The following is a 15,551-nucleotide window of genomic DNA, read 5'->3' as shown; positions in this document are numbered from 1 at the left end:
TTTCAGAGGCAAGGTCTTGCTGTGTCACCCAGGCTGTAGTGCAGTGGTGCAATCATAGCTCACTGTAACCTCAGTAACATCAAATCCTGTGCTCAAGTGATCCTTTTGCCTCAGCCTCTTGAGTAGCTGGGACTACAAACACATGCCACCGTTCGTGGATAATTTTTTTAATTTTTATTTTTTGTACAGATGGGATCTTGTTGCATTGCCCAAGCTGGTCCTGAACTCCTGGCTTCAGGCGTTTCTCCCACCTTGGCCTCCCAACGTGCCGGAAGTAGATAAACGAGCCATTTTGCCTGGACTGAATATTTATTTATTTATGTTATGAGGTTGCTCTGGTAGCGATAACTTCAACTACTCCTAGCTTTTCATTGATGCTAGGAATCATTATTTCTACCCTCTTCTTGTGGAGTTTGTCTATGCATGACTCCATATTAGTAACATGGCCAAAGGCACTCAGTGGGACCCTTCTGAAGATCTTGGGAGTTTTGCTTCTCTTTGGTACCATCATTTTCAATATTCTTCTCTACAACTGTCTCAGCTTTCCTGAACTCCTACAAGTTTTCTCACCTCAGTGTAACCTCCAGGCTCTGTTTCATTTTTTTCTCCCTGGGATGTGGCCTAGAAACTGAATCCTGGTAGTAAACTGGGCAACTGTATGGCTCATCTTGTTTGCTTTCTTTCTCGTAGGAATCACAGTTCTGTGCAGCATGTTGTCAAATATCTGTAAACAGTTCCATCTATTTTATGCTGTTTTCACTGTTTTTCTTTATGATGGAATGGAAATTGCTATTGCAGATAATAATTCATGGACAGAAGTAGAAATCTATTTATATTTTGTCTTTTATTTTGAACTTTAAGTAAATAGAATCATATGTGTTCTGTTATTTCTTTTTGCTCAATATTATATTTAGAGATTCACACATGTTCCTGTATATAACTATTCTTCATTTACTTCTCTACTCTACAGTATTCAACTGTATGAATATATCAACAGTTATTCACTATTCTATTGGTGGGATTTTACCCCCCCATATTTTGCTGTTTCAAAAATGCTGCTATGGACATTCTGAAACATTTCTCCTAGCACTCTAAGTAAGAGTTTCTATATGCATTGTATTAATTATTAATTCATTCTCGCATTACTACAAAGACATACCCGAGACTAGGTAATTTATAAAGAAAAGGATGTTTAATTAGCTCATAGTTCTGCAAGCTGTATAGGAAGCATGATGCTGGCATCTGCTTAGAGGAGGCCTCAGGAAACTTACAATCATGGCACAAGGCAAAATGGGAGCACACATGTCATACAGACAGAGTAGGAGCAAGAGAGCAAGGGCGGAGCTGCTAGGCATTTTTAAATGACCAGATCTCAGAGAGCTCATTCACTCTCAAAGGGGCAGTACCAAGAGGGATGGTGCTAAACTGTCGTGAGAACCTGTCCCTATGATCCAATCACCTCCTACCAGGCCCCACCTCCAATGTTACATGTGTGTGTCTCTATACATATATGCCAACAGCCAGTAGGAGGGAGGCCAAGTTCAAGAAAGAGAAACTCCTTTCTTTCACATCACTGCTCAAAAGCTACACAGACACTTCTGATTATATCTTACAATATTTAAAAAAAAACTTGGCTAAGGGTGGCTGGGAAATATTATTTTAATACAGAAAGCCACACGACTTAACTAAAAATTATGCATTCTATTACTAAAGAAGGAAGGGACAATAGTAGAAAGCCAACAGTTTCTGCCCCTTTATTATTTATTTAGTTAAATTACCTAAATGTCGGAGAACTATTACACTTTAGAAATAGCAACAGGCCAGTAACTGCTGGAAACAGGTCTGTAAATGCAAGCTTCCCTTGCTCCATGTCTAGGTAACTGGGCAGCCAGTGAAATCTGCACCAACCCCCCGAGCTCCTCAGCAAAATTAAACAACTTTCTTGATAATACATACTTGAGTGACTGCCTTCTCTTCCCTGTATCGCTTTTTTTCTCTCCTACCTGTGTTTCCTGGGACCATCTCCCAAATAAACTGTTCTCTGTCTCTTTAAATATATATATATATCTATGTGTGTACGTGTGTGTTTGTGTGTGTGTGTAGGTACATATGCATCAGCTATTTAGAATATATATATTCAGAGAGACAGAGAATGGCATATATATTTATATTTATACATATAATTTCTATAAGATACATACAAATTAAATATATATTATAAAAATCATATATATGATTTTTATGGAAAAATAATCTTTAAAACTTAATTTTATAAAAATGAAGAGCAAAGTTTCAGGATCACTAGTAAGTATTCTACATCATATAGCAGACTTAAAGAAACCCTCTTTCTGTACTTTCAGTTCATATCTTTTCAGACAGATTCATTATTATTTTTACATAGGTCAGCTATAGACCCATCTCAGTGGATTCCTAGTGGATAATTAATTTCTTAGTAAAGTACTCAAAACAAAAGGACATTGACATCCAGAGAGTATTTCAGTAATTATGGCCAGAGTGATGCTGGTGTTTTATAGCAAAGAACATTCTGCTCATTAATGTACTCGTAGCAAAAAACAACCATCTTGTAACATGGGCATGTTTTGTAGCTCGCTGGCTTCTCCTGTGGCTTTGTTAAACACAGGAATCTAAAATGGGCTTATTGACTTTTTCCAATCCACATCAGCATACCTCTCTTCTAAATAGCTGGTAGTAGAGGCTGCTGTATTCCATTGTTAGCAACACTTACTAAAATCAGTAATAGAACAGTGGGAATAAAATCACAGAGGGGTATAAAAGCTAGCACACTAAAATATTAAAGTCCAACTGTGAAAGCTTTCCATGATATTTTTTCCATATCAAAATGTGTTTTAAACACTTTTTGAGTATTATTATAATTAACTATAGTAGCTTTGTAAGCAGTTCCTTTTGTAAGAGAAAAACCTACCATCACTTAGAGGTTACTAGTTTTTGACATTGAGCTCTTAAGTGGGTAATTATATTTATTGAGAGGTGATGCTCACTTGACCACTTGGTGTTTTGTTTTGGGCCAAGGGGAAACAAGGCAGGTGAAGTGTTTTTATTTACAATGTAACAGATATTGCTATTGTGACTCCATTTCTCAGGCATAGTTGGTTAACTGAATGTTTTTTTTCCAGAAACTGAAATGTTCCTCTCTTTCTTGTTCTTGGGAAATTAAAAGCTTCTACCTTAAAGAAATGAGTGATACATTATCCACTCGCTCTAAATTGAACCCATTTGGAGCTATTTGCATCTTGTAGAAACCTACAGCTGAGTGCTCTGCTTAGAGGTGTAATGAGTGGTTGTCACAACACACTGGAGGTGGCCCCATAACAAAATGATCCCCTGTCAATCCCCTCACAGGAAATGCTTTGGCAACCTGTAATTCCGCCTCAGTATTAACATCCTGCCTGGGTTTTGTTAAATGGCACTTTCTAGGAAGTAGATCTGGGGAACTTATGTTTAATAATGTTTTAAGAGGAATATGTGATGGAAGTTTTAGAAAGCATCACATGGGGTTAACAGTGATTTGTCATTTGTTTCTAATTAAAGGACCTAATCTCTTATCATTGAAGCAGTCTTTTTTTATATACTAAAGGCACAGATGTGAATGGAAACATATTAATGAGATGTCATACTACATAGTCATTTAGTGTTTTGTTTAACTTAAACATAGCAGAAAATGTGTGTCTAAGTAGACACATGTAATGACATCCTGATAGAGTTATAATTTCCTGCATTTGCATAATCTTCAGTAAAATTCACACTAGGTTCACCTTGCATTGCTAATTTCATTTCCCAAATCTGCATTTTTAGAAAATTAAAGAAAAGTCAGACCCAAAGTATTATGGGAAGAGAAAGGATTTATTGTTAGTTCCTTCACATTAAAGCTGGAATTGTAATTTAAATATTTGAGTGCCAGGTGTTCTAAAAAGTGACAGGAAGTGTTCAAACCAACAGAAAGCTTTGCATTTTCTGAAGCTATTTAAAATACTCCAGGCTAAATCATCTTAAGAGCTTGGCAGATCTTTGGTTCGAGATAGAGCAGAACTGTGGCTTGTGGGCCTGAAAAATCATGTTTGATCAGGTGCCCTGGTGTGCCCAGTTCTAGGATTCCATGAGCTATGACTTGCAAGAGTCAGTCAGGTAATCGGGCAATGAGGGAAGCAGCAGGAGCAACCCTATTTAACTACCCCCTGACGTGTGCCACATGACTCTCCATTAGCCCAGCAAGACAGCTCTGGATGCAGGTTAAAACCAGGTGATCTCCAAATAGCTGGAGGGTGTGGAAAGACATGAAATTAAACATCTACCTCAGATTATTAGTGTGGTTGTGAATAATTAGGAAAGCCTAATTATTCCAAGGACTTTTTAAAAGGTATTTCAAAAAATATTTTCCAAGCTCTGTCTATGGAATATTGTGTTTCCAAGATCTCATTCATTTAATTTAAAAAAATTTTTTTGAACATTACAATGAGCTAGACATTGCTAGGGAGAAACTTATGAGTGTTCCTGCTCTCACACATGACAAAAACACATTTTTTTACATGGATAAGTTATTTTGTACTAATACAAATGTTCACAAATCCTGTTGTTCCTTGAATTGCCCTTAAGCTCACACCTAAGGCCTAAACATCACAGCAGCTTTAATGGTCTCACCCGGTTACACACTGGCACTACTTACCCATGCCTAGTTAGACACAAAATAAACTGCTAGATTAAAGGGGGATGGATTTTACAATTTTACAATGCAAGCTATAAAGTGTTGATTACAGTTGGTTGATTTCATAAACTGTGATAGCCAACAAGGATAATTCAAGTATTCAAATAAACAGTTCTCAAGTTTCTTTGTACAGCAATAATACATATTAATAGAACATTTATGTCAATGTTTAAACCTTTGGGCCACATCATAAGAGATCTCAATTCAAAAGTTTTGAATTCTGGCTGGAATTCAGCATTTTTCAGTCACCAAAGAGTATTAGGAGTTAGCATGAGATCAACCTTGAAATACTCTGGTTTGGTTGTCAACTTCTGTATTAAGATTCTTTGATGTAGACTCACTGTAAAGTGTATTAATTATTATCAACAAAGATGGCTTATTTATATAGGCTCAAAATTTTGAGCCAGAATATTATTTTTTATGTATTTAATAATTCATTAAGGATCACATTTATATCTGTAATTTCCAGAAGGCAAACAACTTTTTGGTGATTTTCTTAGGCATTTGACCATTTTATTTCCTAGTAAGCAAGCCTAGCACACATGCTATTGATATGGGAGGGGGGGAAGGGGAGTGCTTGGAGGAGAAGGGCGGGTCCCTAGCTAGCACTCCACCCCCAGGCCTGTGCCCACTGACCTAGGTGAGGACTCGAATGTTGCATTTTCCAAGACCACCCTGGCCTGCCACGCCCCCATCCTGTGCCTATAAAAACCCAGGGACCCTAGCAGGCAGAAACACAGGCCGCTGGATGTCAAGAGGAACACACCAGCGGAAGAACACACAAGCGTCTGGATGTTGAGAGGCACACACCGCGGAAGGACACACGGGCAGACACCAGCAGACACCACCAGGCCATCCACCGATGGTACAACATGGAGTTCCGCCGAGGGTGGACCAAGGAGACCCCAGCTGCTGAGTGGCCTGACTCCAGGTAAAACCACCTTCCCACTCTATCCGTCTTCTGGCTTGGCCCATCCATCTGCTGAGCGTTGCTTCCACTCAAAACCTTGCATTCATTCTCCAAGCCCACGTGTGATCCGATTTTTCTGGTACAGTAAGGCAGGAACCCAGGATACAGGAAAGCCCTCTGTCCTTGCAATAAGTCAGAGGGTCTAATTGAGCTGGTTAACACAAGCCGCCAATGGATGGGTAAACCGAAAAAGCACACTGTAACACACGCCCATTGGGGCGTCAGCTGTGAACATTCACCCCTAGTTGCTGCTGTTTGGTTGGAGTCCCACAGCCTGCGTCTCCGCATGCGCCCCCTAGAGGTCTGAGCAGCAGGGACAGCGAAGCACACCACTTCCCCATCGCAGCCCTGCAAGGGGAATAAGGAACTTTGCCCGTTTCACTATCTCTATGGGACAAAGGTGCTTTTCAGAAAAGAATTAACTTGAAAAGCAAAAGCAATGTTTTGTGGCTGACAAATGTAGATTTTCTTGATCCCTATGAATTTATTTGGTCTTTAAATTTTTAATAAAAGCCAATGATATCTTAGGTACACTTGTGGGAACATTATATTTTTAAATTTATTTTTATTATAATTTTTTATTTAAAACTGTTATTGAGATAATTCACAGACAGTGGTACAAAATTACACAGAGTTTCTGAATATACTTTATCCAATTTCCCCCAGTGGTAACATCTTACGAAATCATATTAATACAGGGCAACCAGGATATCGGTGTTGGTATAACCCACTGGTTTTATTCCGATTTCCCCAGTTTCACCTGTATTCATTCTTTTGTGTGTCATCGTGTTTTTTTTATCAGCATCCTATTGTTTTTGTTTTGTTTTTTGCTTTTGATCTTTTCCTACTTTTCTCCCTTCTTTATTAAAATTAGAGAAGAGTATATAAACTTAGCAGAACACATGAGTACCCACTACACAGATCTAATAACAAGATGAAATTCCTTTCCCCTCAGAAGTATGTAGCATTTCATATTCAACATTTTTAATACTTCATTACATATACAGTTAGAAATAAGAAATATTTGTTAAGATTTTACTGGTATCAAATTCTAAATAAATGGTATCATAAAGTATATTCACTTTGCACTTTCCTTTCCACTCAACTTTATGTTTGATATTTATCAATTTCAATATCTATAACTTTAAATCATACTTTGTAGCTGCTCTCTAATATTCTGTAGGTAAGCATAACTTACTGTATTTGCCTTGGGTTGAACATTGAGGTTATTTCCATGATTACAACTGAGTCTTCAATGGATATTCTTAATGTGAGAGAGTTGCTTTGGGATGTATAACTAGATGTGTACTTGTCAGATAATAAGATAGGTACATCTACAACTTCCCTAAATATTGGCAAATAGTTCTCTGTATGGTGTGCATTTACACTCGATAGAAATGTGCTGGAGTTACTATTTGTCCTCATTATTTGCATTGTCTGATTTTTAAATCCTTTGCCAACCTGGTGGGTTCAGTACTTATGTATTAGAAAATGACAATTCCCATATTTATAAAATGAAGAGAATAATAATACCCACCTCACAAGTTGTGGTTAGATTTAAATGTGATAATCCATATGAAAGCACTTAGCATACTACCTGGCACTCAGTAGAAATTCAAGTGTTTCACCACAAAATGTGAAAAGTGCAGTGTCCTGATTTTAAATGGGATTGATCAGGATGTCTTCTTAGGTGAAATCATTGATGGTGCTTGATTACAGCTCCTGTCATTTGGGGTAGATGGTTTAGCATGACAGCAGGCTCATGAAATATGACACTGCCTGTGTTCTCTGATCCTAAGAAAACAGTATTCCTCCTAGCCCCAGTAAATACTATGACTGAGTCCTGTGACCTAGTCCTACCTTGGAAGGCATAAGACATTCAGGATAATGAAAGTGCAAAGACCCTGGGAGCAACTGGAAGGGAGGTGGTGCTCTAATAGGATACAGTAGGCAGATGGTTGGAAAGACCAGTTAAGATGTTATCATGAGATTCCAGAATTTCCCTATTTCCTACGAACAGGCCTAGGACTCAATTTCTGAGGGTACATTAGATTTTACCTACAGCCACATGTATGGCTATACAGAATTGGCTTTATCATCCTTAGCAGAGTGGATGTCCATTGAAGAGAGAAACTAACTTTTAGCAGAATGACTGACTGTGAACGTGAGATTGGTGAACAGGGTGTGACTATTTAATTGTGGCTCAAACTATCCAAATGATTAGAAGTCTAGTGTATGTTTTGCTAAAAAAATTAGATGACTTTCTCAGCAAAGGTTTACCTGGAAGTAATGAGCAAAAATATATGCAGGTGGGTCTGATACCATTGCCGTTAAGAGAAAGGCTTTTAGAATCAGAAGGGCTTGCCAGCTACAACTATGTGATCTTGGAAGAGTTATATAATCTCCTTTTTCAGTTTTTTCACCCTTAAAAGTATAACATGAGTTCATTATGAGGACTAAAACATCTTATCAAAGCAAAAGAGTATACACAACAAATTTTGACATATCTGCTAAAAAATTATCTCTGAAAGAGAATGTTTACACTGTACCAGAATTTGGATGAAAAAGTGGTAAATCTATGTTGACTTGAAAATGACAAAAATCAGGAGAGAAACCAACTAAACCATAAGAGAGTTCAGACAAATTTGATTACATTTGAGAGGCAAGGTATGGCAGAATTGATGAAGTGGAATTTTATGAATTCAGAATTGAAAGACCTCAGAAAAGAATGAGATAGAGGCAGTGTCCGGCCAACTCTCTGCATATCCCCAGGTACACACATCAAGAGGTGATCTGTTGTGTTTCTGGAAGGAAACCAAAAGCACACACCTCTGGGATTCTAAATACATTTTACAAAAGGAGATATTTGTGGAGGTGTGAGTACAGTTGAAGGAATCCACAAGAGGGAACATAAACTGAGGGAGTACTGAAAGACGGAAACCATTACCATTACTAAGTTGGAAACGGCAAAGGAGGGACTAGTGTTTTAAGAGCTTGGGAAGAGCTAGAGCATCGGCCAGGAAAGTCCGACAGAAGTTGTAGCCGAATAACTGTTCCTCCAAATTTCATGTGTATGAAAATCACATTGGGGTATTGTTAAATGGAAGATTCTGATTCTGTTGCTTTGTGGCGGGACCCACATTCTGCAGTTCTAACAAGCCCTCAGGTAATTCCAAAGCCATCTCTCTTTGGACCACCCTGTTAGAAGAAAGGTCATAAAGACAATCACGACCAGGTCTAGGACACACAAGCAGAGACGCTTCTAGGAAAGAAATACCCGATAGTTTCCTTGTAAAGTGGATTCAGAATAGGTGAGATTCAAAGTCCCATTCCTTTATATACTGCTATATCTTAAGACTTATCAAATCAAAACTAAACTTTTATTTAGGGAAATAAACAGAACATAAACAAAAACATGATTTCAAACACGGTCTTAAGAAACATTGTTGATACACAAGTCTCTCGTCTTCAAGTCTCAGTACAATTAGGCTTAGAGCACTTTGGGAGGCCGAGGTGGGCAGATCACCAGGTCAGGAGATAGAGACCATCCTGGCTAACACGGTGAAAACCCGTCTCTACTAAAAACACAAAAAATTAGCCGGGCATGGTGGTGGGCGCCTGTAGTCCCAGCTACTCGGGAGGCTGAGGCAGGAGGATGGCATGAACCTGGGAGGCGGAGCTTGCAGCAAGCTGAGATCACGCCACTGCACTCCAGCCTGGGCGACAGAGTGAGACTCCGTCTCAAAAAAAAAAAAAAAAAAAAGAATGGAAAATGTGCTCACCAAAATACTGTAGTACCTATTTCTGGATAATAGAACACATGTGATTTTTATTTTCTTCTTATATCTATTTTTTTATTGTTTTTATAATCAATGTATAACAAAAACAATAAAAATGCAAAAATGGACAAATACAAAGTATTTGATCATATTTAAATTCCAATGTAGCATTCTGTATATAGTTCTGTAAATCAATAGATATCTCTAATATTTCAAGGAAATATTTAAAAACATAAATCATTATACCACCCACATGAGAAAAGCCTTCGAAGTGTCACAGTAAAATAAACTTTTGTATCATAAATAAATCATCAAGTTTGAGACTGAAAGCTTCTATATTGCTTCCTAGCGCTGTTGATAAAACAATGCAAAAAAAATGAGTACTTTGGAGAAAATGAGCTGCTGGAGAAACAAACATAATGTGTCAGTAATTACAGGTGATTCTTTACTTTGTCAGGCAAACGTGGCTATTATATTCATAGGAGGGAGGGGAAAAAATATCATCAACTGTTAAAACAGGCACAAAGAAATAGCCCTTGTCTCCCCAGCTGTGGAATTGTCCTGAGATTCCTCATTTGGCTCTCTACTCTTTCCATTCTTTCACTCAAATAAGTCAGCACTTTTTATTGCTTACAGCTGATTTCCAGAACTCCAGCTTCTGCTTTAGCATCACTTCTACGTTGCCTTACACTTACAGGAACTTTGATACGGCTCTCTTGTTATGCCTACTGTTGAAAAGTAAAGCAGGGAGGGGCAAGGATAATTTTTCATATCCTCAAAGAACGGTGCAAATATGCCTATTGATTTCCCAGATTTTATATGGGGAAATAAGCATGAGATGAAATCTGAATAAATGAGCAAAGATCAGAATGGCATCAGCCTTCTCAATGGAAATATCTTCCAAGTCCAGAGGGAAAAAAGATTTTAAACTTAGGATCTTATATACAGTCAAACTAGCATTAAATGACAGGGCAAGAGAGAGACATTTCCAGAAATGCAATGGTTTAGAAAACTTGTCTATTCACGCTGTACCAGAAATAAATTCTAAAGGTGATATTCCAGCAACTTTTTTAATTCAAAAAAGAAGATATAGAGAAAAAGAGAAAAGTTAAGACAAAACAAAAGAGTAAATACATAGCTATGACTAATTTTTTTGATGCACAATGATAAAGTAATAATTTTTTTAAAAGTAAAATGCTTTTGAATTAAAAATAAGTGATAGAAAATGGGGGAAGACAAATGAAAATATCCTAATGAGATTCTTAAATTTGAGGAGGAAGAGAAATGAAGAAAAGACAGTGAATAATCTGAATGTTACTCAGTCCTTTGTTACTTCTCTTGAGCACTAGTTTGGAAGTTCAATTTATGACAATATTAAGAAGAAAAATCAGGACAAGAAAAAGGCAAAGAAAAACGGCACCACCACATTTCTAAGTGATATGATGATTTTGCTAAATAATCTGAGGTAATTAACAGAAAAACAACTAGAAGAAATAAGGAAGTCCAAGAAGATAACTGATATGAGATAATATAAAAATTGATAGCTTTCTTATACATCAAGAATGTATAACATAGAAAATGTTTAAGAAAAACATGGGTCCATATACAAAGAAATAACAAACCCCAATAGCTAAATGTATAAAATATGCAAATTCTGTATCAAAATAACTACAAAATATCTTTAAAAATGTAAAAGAAGACTAGAATAAATGAGGAAAATACATTATGTTCCTAGGTAAGAAAATTCAGCAGTTTTGTATGTTAATTCTCACTAATCTTACTAATCTAAAAAATGTATATAATATTCCAATTGAAATAGTCACAGAATTTTTTGTAGTCTAAAACTGTGACTGAAGTTTCTATAGAAAATACAAAACAATAATAATGACAAAACTATAAATGTGTTTACTAAACACATATATGATATGTATTATGTGCCTGGTCTTATTCCAAGTAATTTATATATGCTAACCCTTTTAATCCTAATAATAGAATTATGAAGTAATTATTTCCCACTATCTTAGGCATTATAGACACATAGAGGCACATATATGTGAAAACTTTATGACATATTGTAAGAAAAACAATCAAATTCCAATAACATCTATTTTTAAAAAATAATGCCTCCCTGTTTATATATGCCCAATATTTGAAAACATAAGCTATATTTGCAAGTTAACAAACACATATATGCATATTATCTTATATCCACTACATTTGTAATACAAATATAAACACTGAAGACACACACCTGTATACACACTTTTTTTGAGATGGAGTTTCGCTGTTGTTGCCCAGGCTGGAGTGCAATGGTGAGTGATTTTGGCTCACCTCAACCTCTGCCTCCTGGGTTCAAGCGATTCTCCTGCCTCAGTCTCCTGAGTAGGTGAGATTACAGGCATGTACCACCATGCCTGGCTAATTTTGTATTTTTAGTAGAGACGCGGTTTCTCCATGTTGGTCAGGCTGGTCACGATCTCCCGACCTCAGGTGACCCACCCGCCTCAGCCTTCCAAGGTGCTGGGAATACAGGTGTGAGCCACCGCTCCCGACCCACACTTCTTTTTATATAAGGTTGGTGCAAAAGTAATTGCGGGTTTTGCCATTCATTACTTGTGCACCAACCTAATACAGGAATGATAGAAAGAGGGAAATTTTGATAGCAAAACTTAAAAATATAAAAATGCTATCTTCCATTGGACAAAATATTTTGTTTAAATTAAAAATTAGTTTACATCTCTACATTGGGAAGATTGAGAGTCAATGAATGCATATCCGTTAAGCAAGAATTGAAAGTATATATACCTTCCCAGAGTCTTAAACTACGAACATAGGTTTTCAATGAAAACCAAAACCAAAATATGTCTCTATCCTCAATTTAAACAATCCTAAAATCAAATGTATTTTTCTGTCACTTTTCTGTTTCTATCTTATTGGGATCATAGAAAAAAAATGCTACTTGTTTCAAGTAATGCTTGTCCAGGAGATAGTAATGTGAACCAACTAAACAGCTTGCTTTTCAAGATCAACAGTTTGCTCATCAAAACCCATCTCTTAGTGCCTACAATCCAAAGCCCTTAGGTCCATCCTACACAAGCCCTGTCTTCAAGACCTACCTTAATTCATCCAGACTAGGAACTACAACCGTTTAAATACACTTCCTTTGTGTCAAAGTAGCATTCTTTCCTACTGCTCTAGATCTACTAAACTTTGTTTGATCAGCAGGTGTTTCTGGTGGTCTTTGGCAAGTTGATGGTAGGCACCTAGTCATTGCATCTCCAGGAGGCCCTTGATATGAGTTAATGCCTAGTTGGATTTTATTAGTTAAAGAACAGAGCTAATCTATCATTATTATTTCAATAACAACTGATCTTTTCCCAGATGTGGACATTTCATATGTCTCTACCTCAATTGTCTGTTCACTATAATACATTAATAAATAGCATGGTGACACTGCAATTGGTGTTTCTTAAACCAAATTTATCAGTTGACAATGAATTTAGTTTCTCTTATTGAGTTCTATATTTTTTTACGTTTTATCCCCAAATCTCCAGGATCTCAGATGTTTGATGATTGGTTTCCAATTTGTGCTATTTCTAATAACTTCTTCAGAGGAAGGTAGCATTTCTATTGATTATTAGTCAAGAAGAAATTGCAGGCTATGACAACGTGGTGTCATAAAAATATGCTTTTTTTTCTTTTCTTTTAATAAGAAAAAGCTTACCATTCGTACCTATGGGTATTCCAACTTGAAGTAATAATATGATGAGAGTTGGAGCCAACCATTGTGTTTCTCTGCCTTTCTCCCCTCCATCCAGTATATAGGAACTCTAGAAGTTCTAATTACCTCTAAATTAATTGGTTGACTTTCCACAGGGACCTTGTATGTACATGCTCTAGGAATTAGCTTTTTCTGCTAGCAAGTGGAATGTAATATTTTTGTCTTTTTTCCTCTTCGGACTCATTGTGATATTGCCCCACTAATTGTCAATAACTAAAGAGATTTCACCAATCCCGACAACGGTTTCTACTTAGGCCTGAAGAAGCCAAATGAAGGTTGCTGTTACTTAAGGCCAGAATTGTGCCAATGGTACACATTTTCTCTAGCCCATGCCCTGGAGAGATCATTGCAATCAAAAGCATGGCTGCAGCAGGCAATGATACTATTGCCATCACCTCTGTCTCAGTCATTTGCCATTGCCAAGATTGCTTTAGCCTCTGTCACTTCCACCCGTGCTGAGATACTGATTAAGTGTCCTCAGTGTCTATGAAAATTATAGAGGAAAAAGTTTCATTCATTTATTGTACCCTCTCCCTCAAGAACCAGGCCTGAGTTCACAAGAGATGGGCCAGCAGAGATATGTGTGACCCACATCATTGTTCTGCTGTGAATCACTCTTCACTGACAGAGCCATTGTTTTTGAGCTAGCCCTATTCTCTTTCCCTTAAGATGTCCTCTGTCTCCACACTCACATCTCAGCTTATCCAAATTCACTTTTAATGAGCGCGTTTGACCTGGGCTTCAGATAAACGTAGATATCCTTGAATTCTAAAATTATTATGTTGTAGTCAAGCTGAATCCTCCACTGAAAACAGGGAGAAAAAAAGAAATTATCAAAATGACTTGTGTTCTCTTATATTTCAGAAACTTATCTCAAAATAAGTCCTAACAAAAAAAGAAACGCATATACACATACCAGTATCATGCTGGAAGTTTTTTTTAAAAAATGATAATTGTACATACTCCAAGTTTATAGCAAAATTTGCAAAATGGCAAGAAGAAAGGAGCAAGGTTTTCTGACAGCAGCATCACAGTGCTGATGTCTGCAGTGCCAGTGGCTCTGTGTAGCAGATACTTGGGAAAGAGAATGGTGGGGTCTAATGTTAGCTGCGGTTGGAGCAGCCCCCTGGGGAAGGCCTATAAGGATAACACAATAATAACTGCAGGGTGTACACCAGAGGTTATGTAGCTGTTAGCTGCATTTGAAAAATCAATTAGATAGGCCACAGTGAAGTTTAAACTGGAAAAAGAGTTGTTTGATATTTTAGTAGATAAACTCACTAGGAAACATGAAGTTGAGGACTTCAAGGAAAATTGCTAGTAAGGATTCTGTGGAGGAACCAAGGCAGATGTTGAGAGAAAGATATTTATTGTTTATGTAAGAAGGGCTTTAAGGAATACTGCTTTAAAAAATAGTAAAAATTATGGACTAGGGATTAGATGAAGACATGGAAAGAAACAGTTTTCTTTCTCTGAGGGCATTCTCTGGTTTTCAGATGCCCAGTTCTAGAATGATAATTTCTCTCATGTGGGTCTTGAGAGAGGTCGAAGAAGTGCTTTTGAGGATAGTTGCCAAACAGTAGCCTTCCTTCTGAAAAGCATGCCCATCGATGACATTGGAGTCAGGAAATGAGGAATTGACTTATAGCTCTTGTTACTTTGAGTTTCTATTCTTCATCTATAATGAAATGATCATTTAACTTTCAGGTTTGTTTTGATACTAAACAAGGCACCTAAAACTATATGAAATTGCCTAGCACTGATTTTTATTTGAAAACAACCATGCACTAAACACATAATGGATTTTTAATTTTTAATAATTTTGTTTTCCCAAGTTATTATTCAAGAAAAATGAAACCCTCAGGGAAGTTGAAAGAATGGTACAACAGACATATGTAAACTCTTCAGCAAATTTATTTGTTACCATGTTGCCATATCAACCTCCCCTTCAGTCTCTTGCATCATCCTAAAATACCTGAACATGTATTGCCTAAGAACAAGAATATTCGTCTATATAACAACATACACTAAACTATTCAGGAAATTTAACATTGATCCAATTCTGCTATCTCATGTGCATTCCACTCTCAGTTTCCCCCCATTACTGTAATAATGTCCTCTGTAACTTGTTTTGTTGTTTCTTTGTGTTTTCATTTTGCTTTTTTTCAGGATGCAACCAAGGGTCGCATGTTGCATGTATTGGTTCTCCAGTATTTTAAAATTAATAAACTGCTATTTTAAGGCCCCAAGATCTCTCGATTTGGATTCATTAGATTGTTT

Source organism: Pongo abelii, chromosome 11 (genome assembly GCF_028885655.2).
Source record: "Pongo abelii isolate AG06213 chromosome 11, NHGRI_mPonAbe1-v2.0_pri, whole genome shotgun sequence".
In the NCBI taxonomy this organism is placed as follows: Eukaryota; Metazoa; Chordata; class Mammalia; order Primates; family Hominidae; genus Pongo; species Pongo abelii.
The sequence above is the reverse complement of the archived record's forward strand: the minus strand, read 5'-3'. Positions refer to the sequence as shown.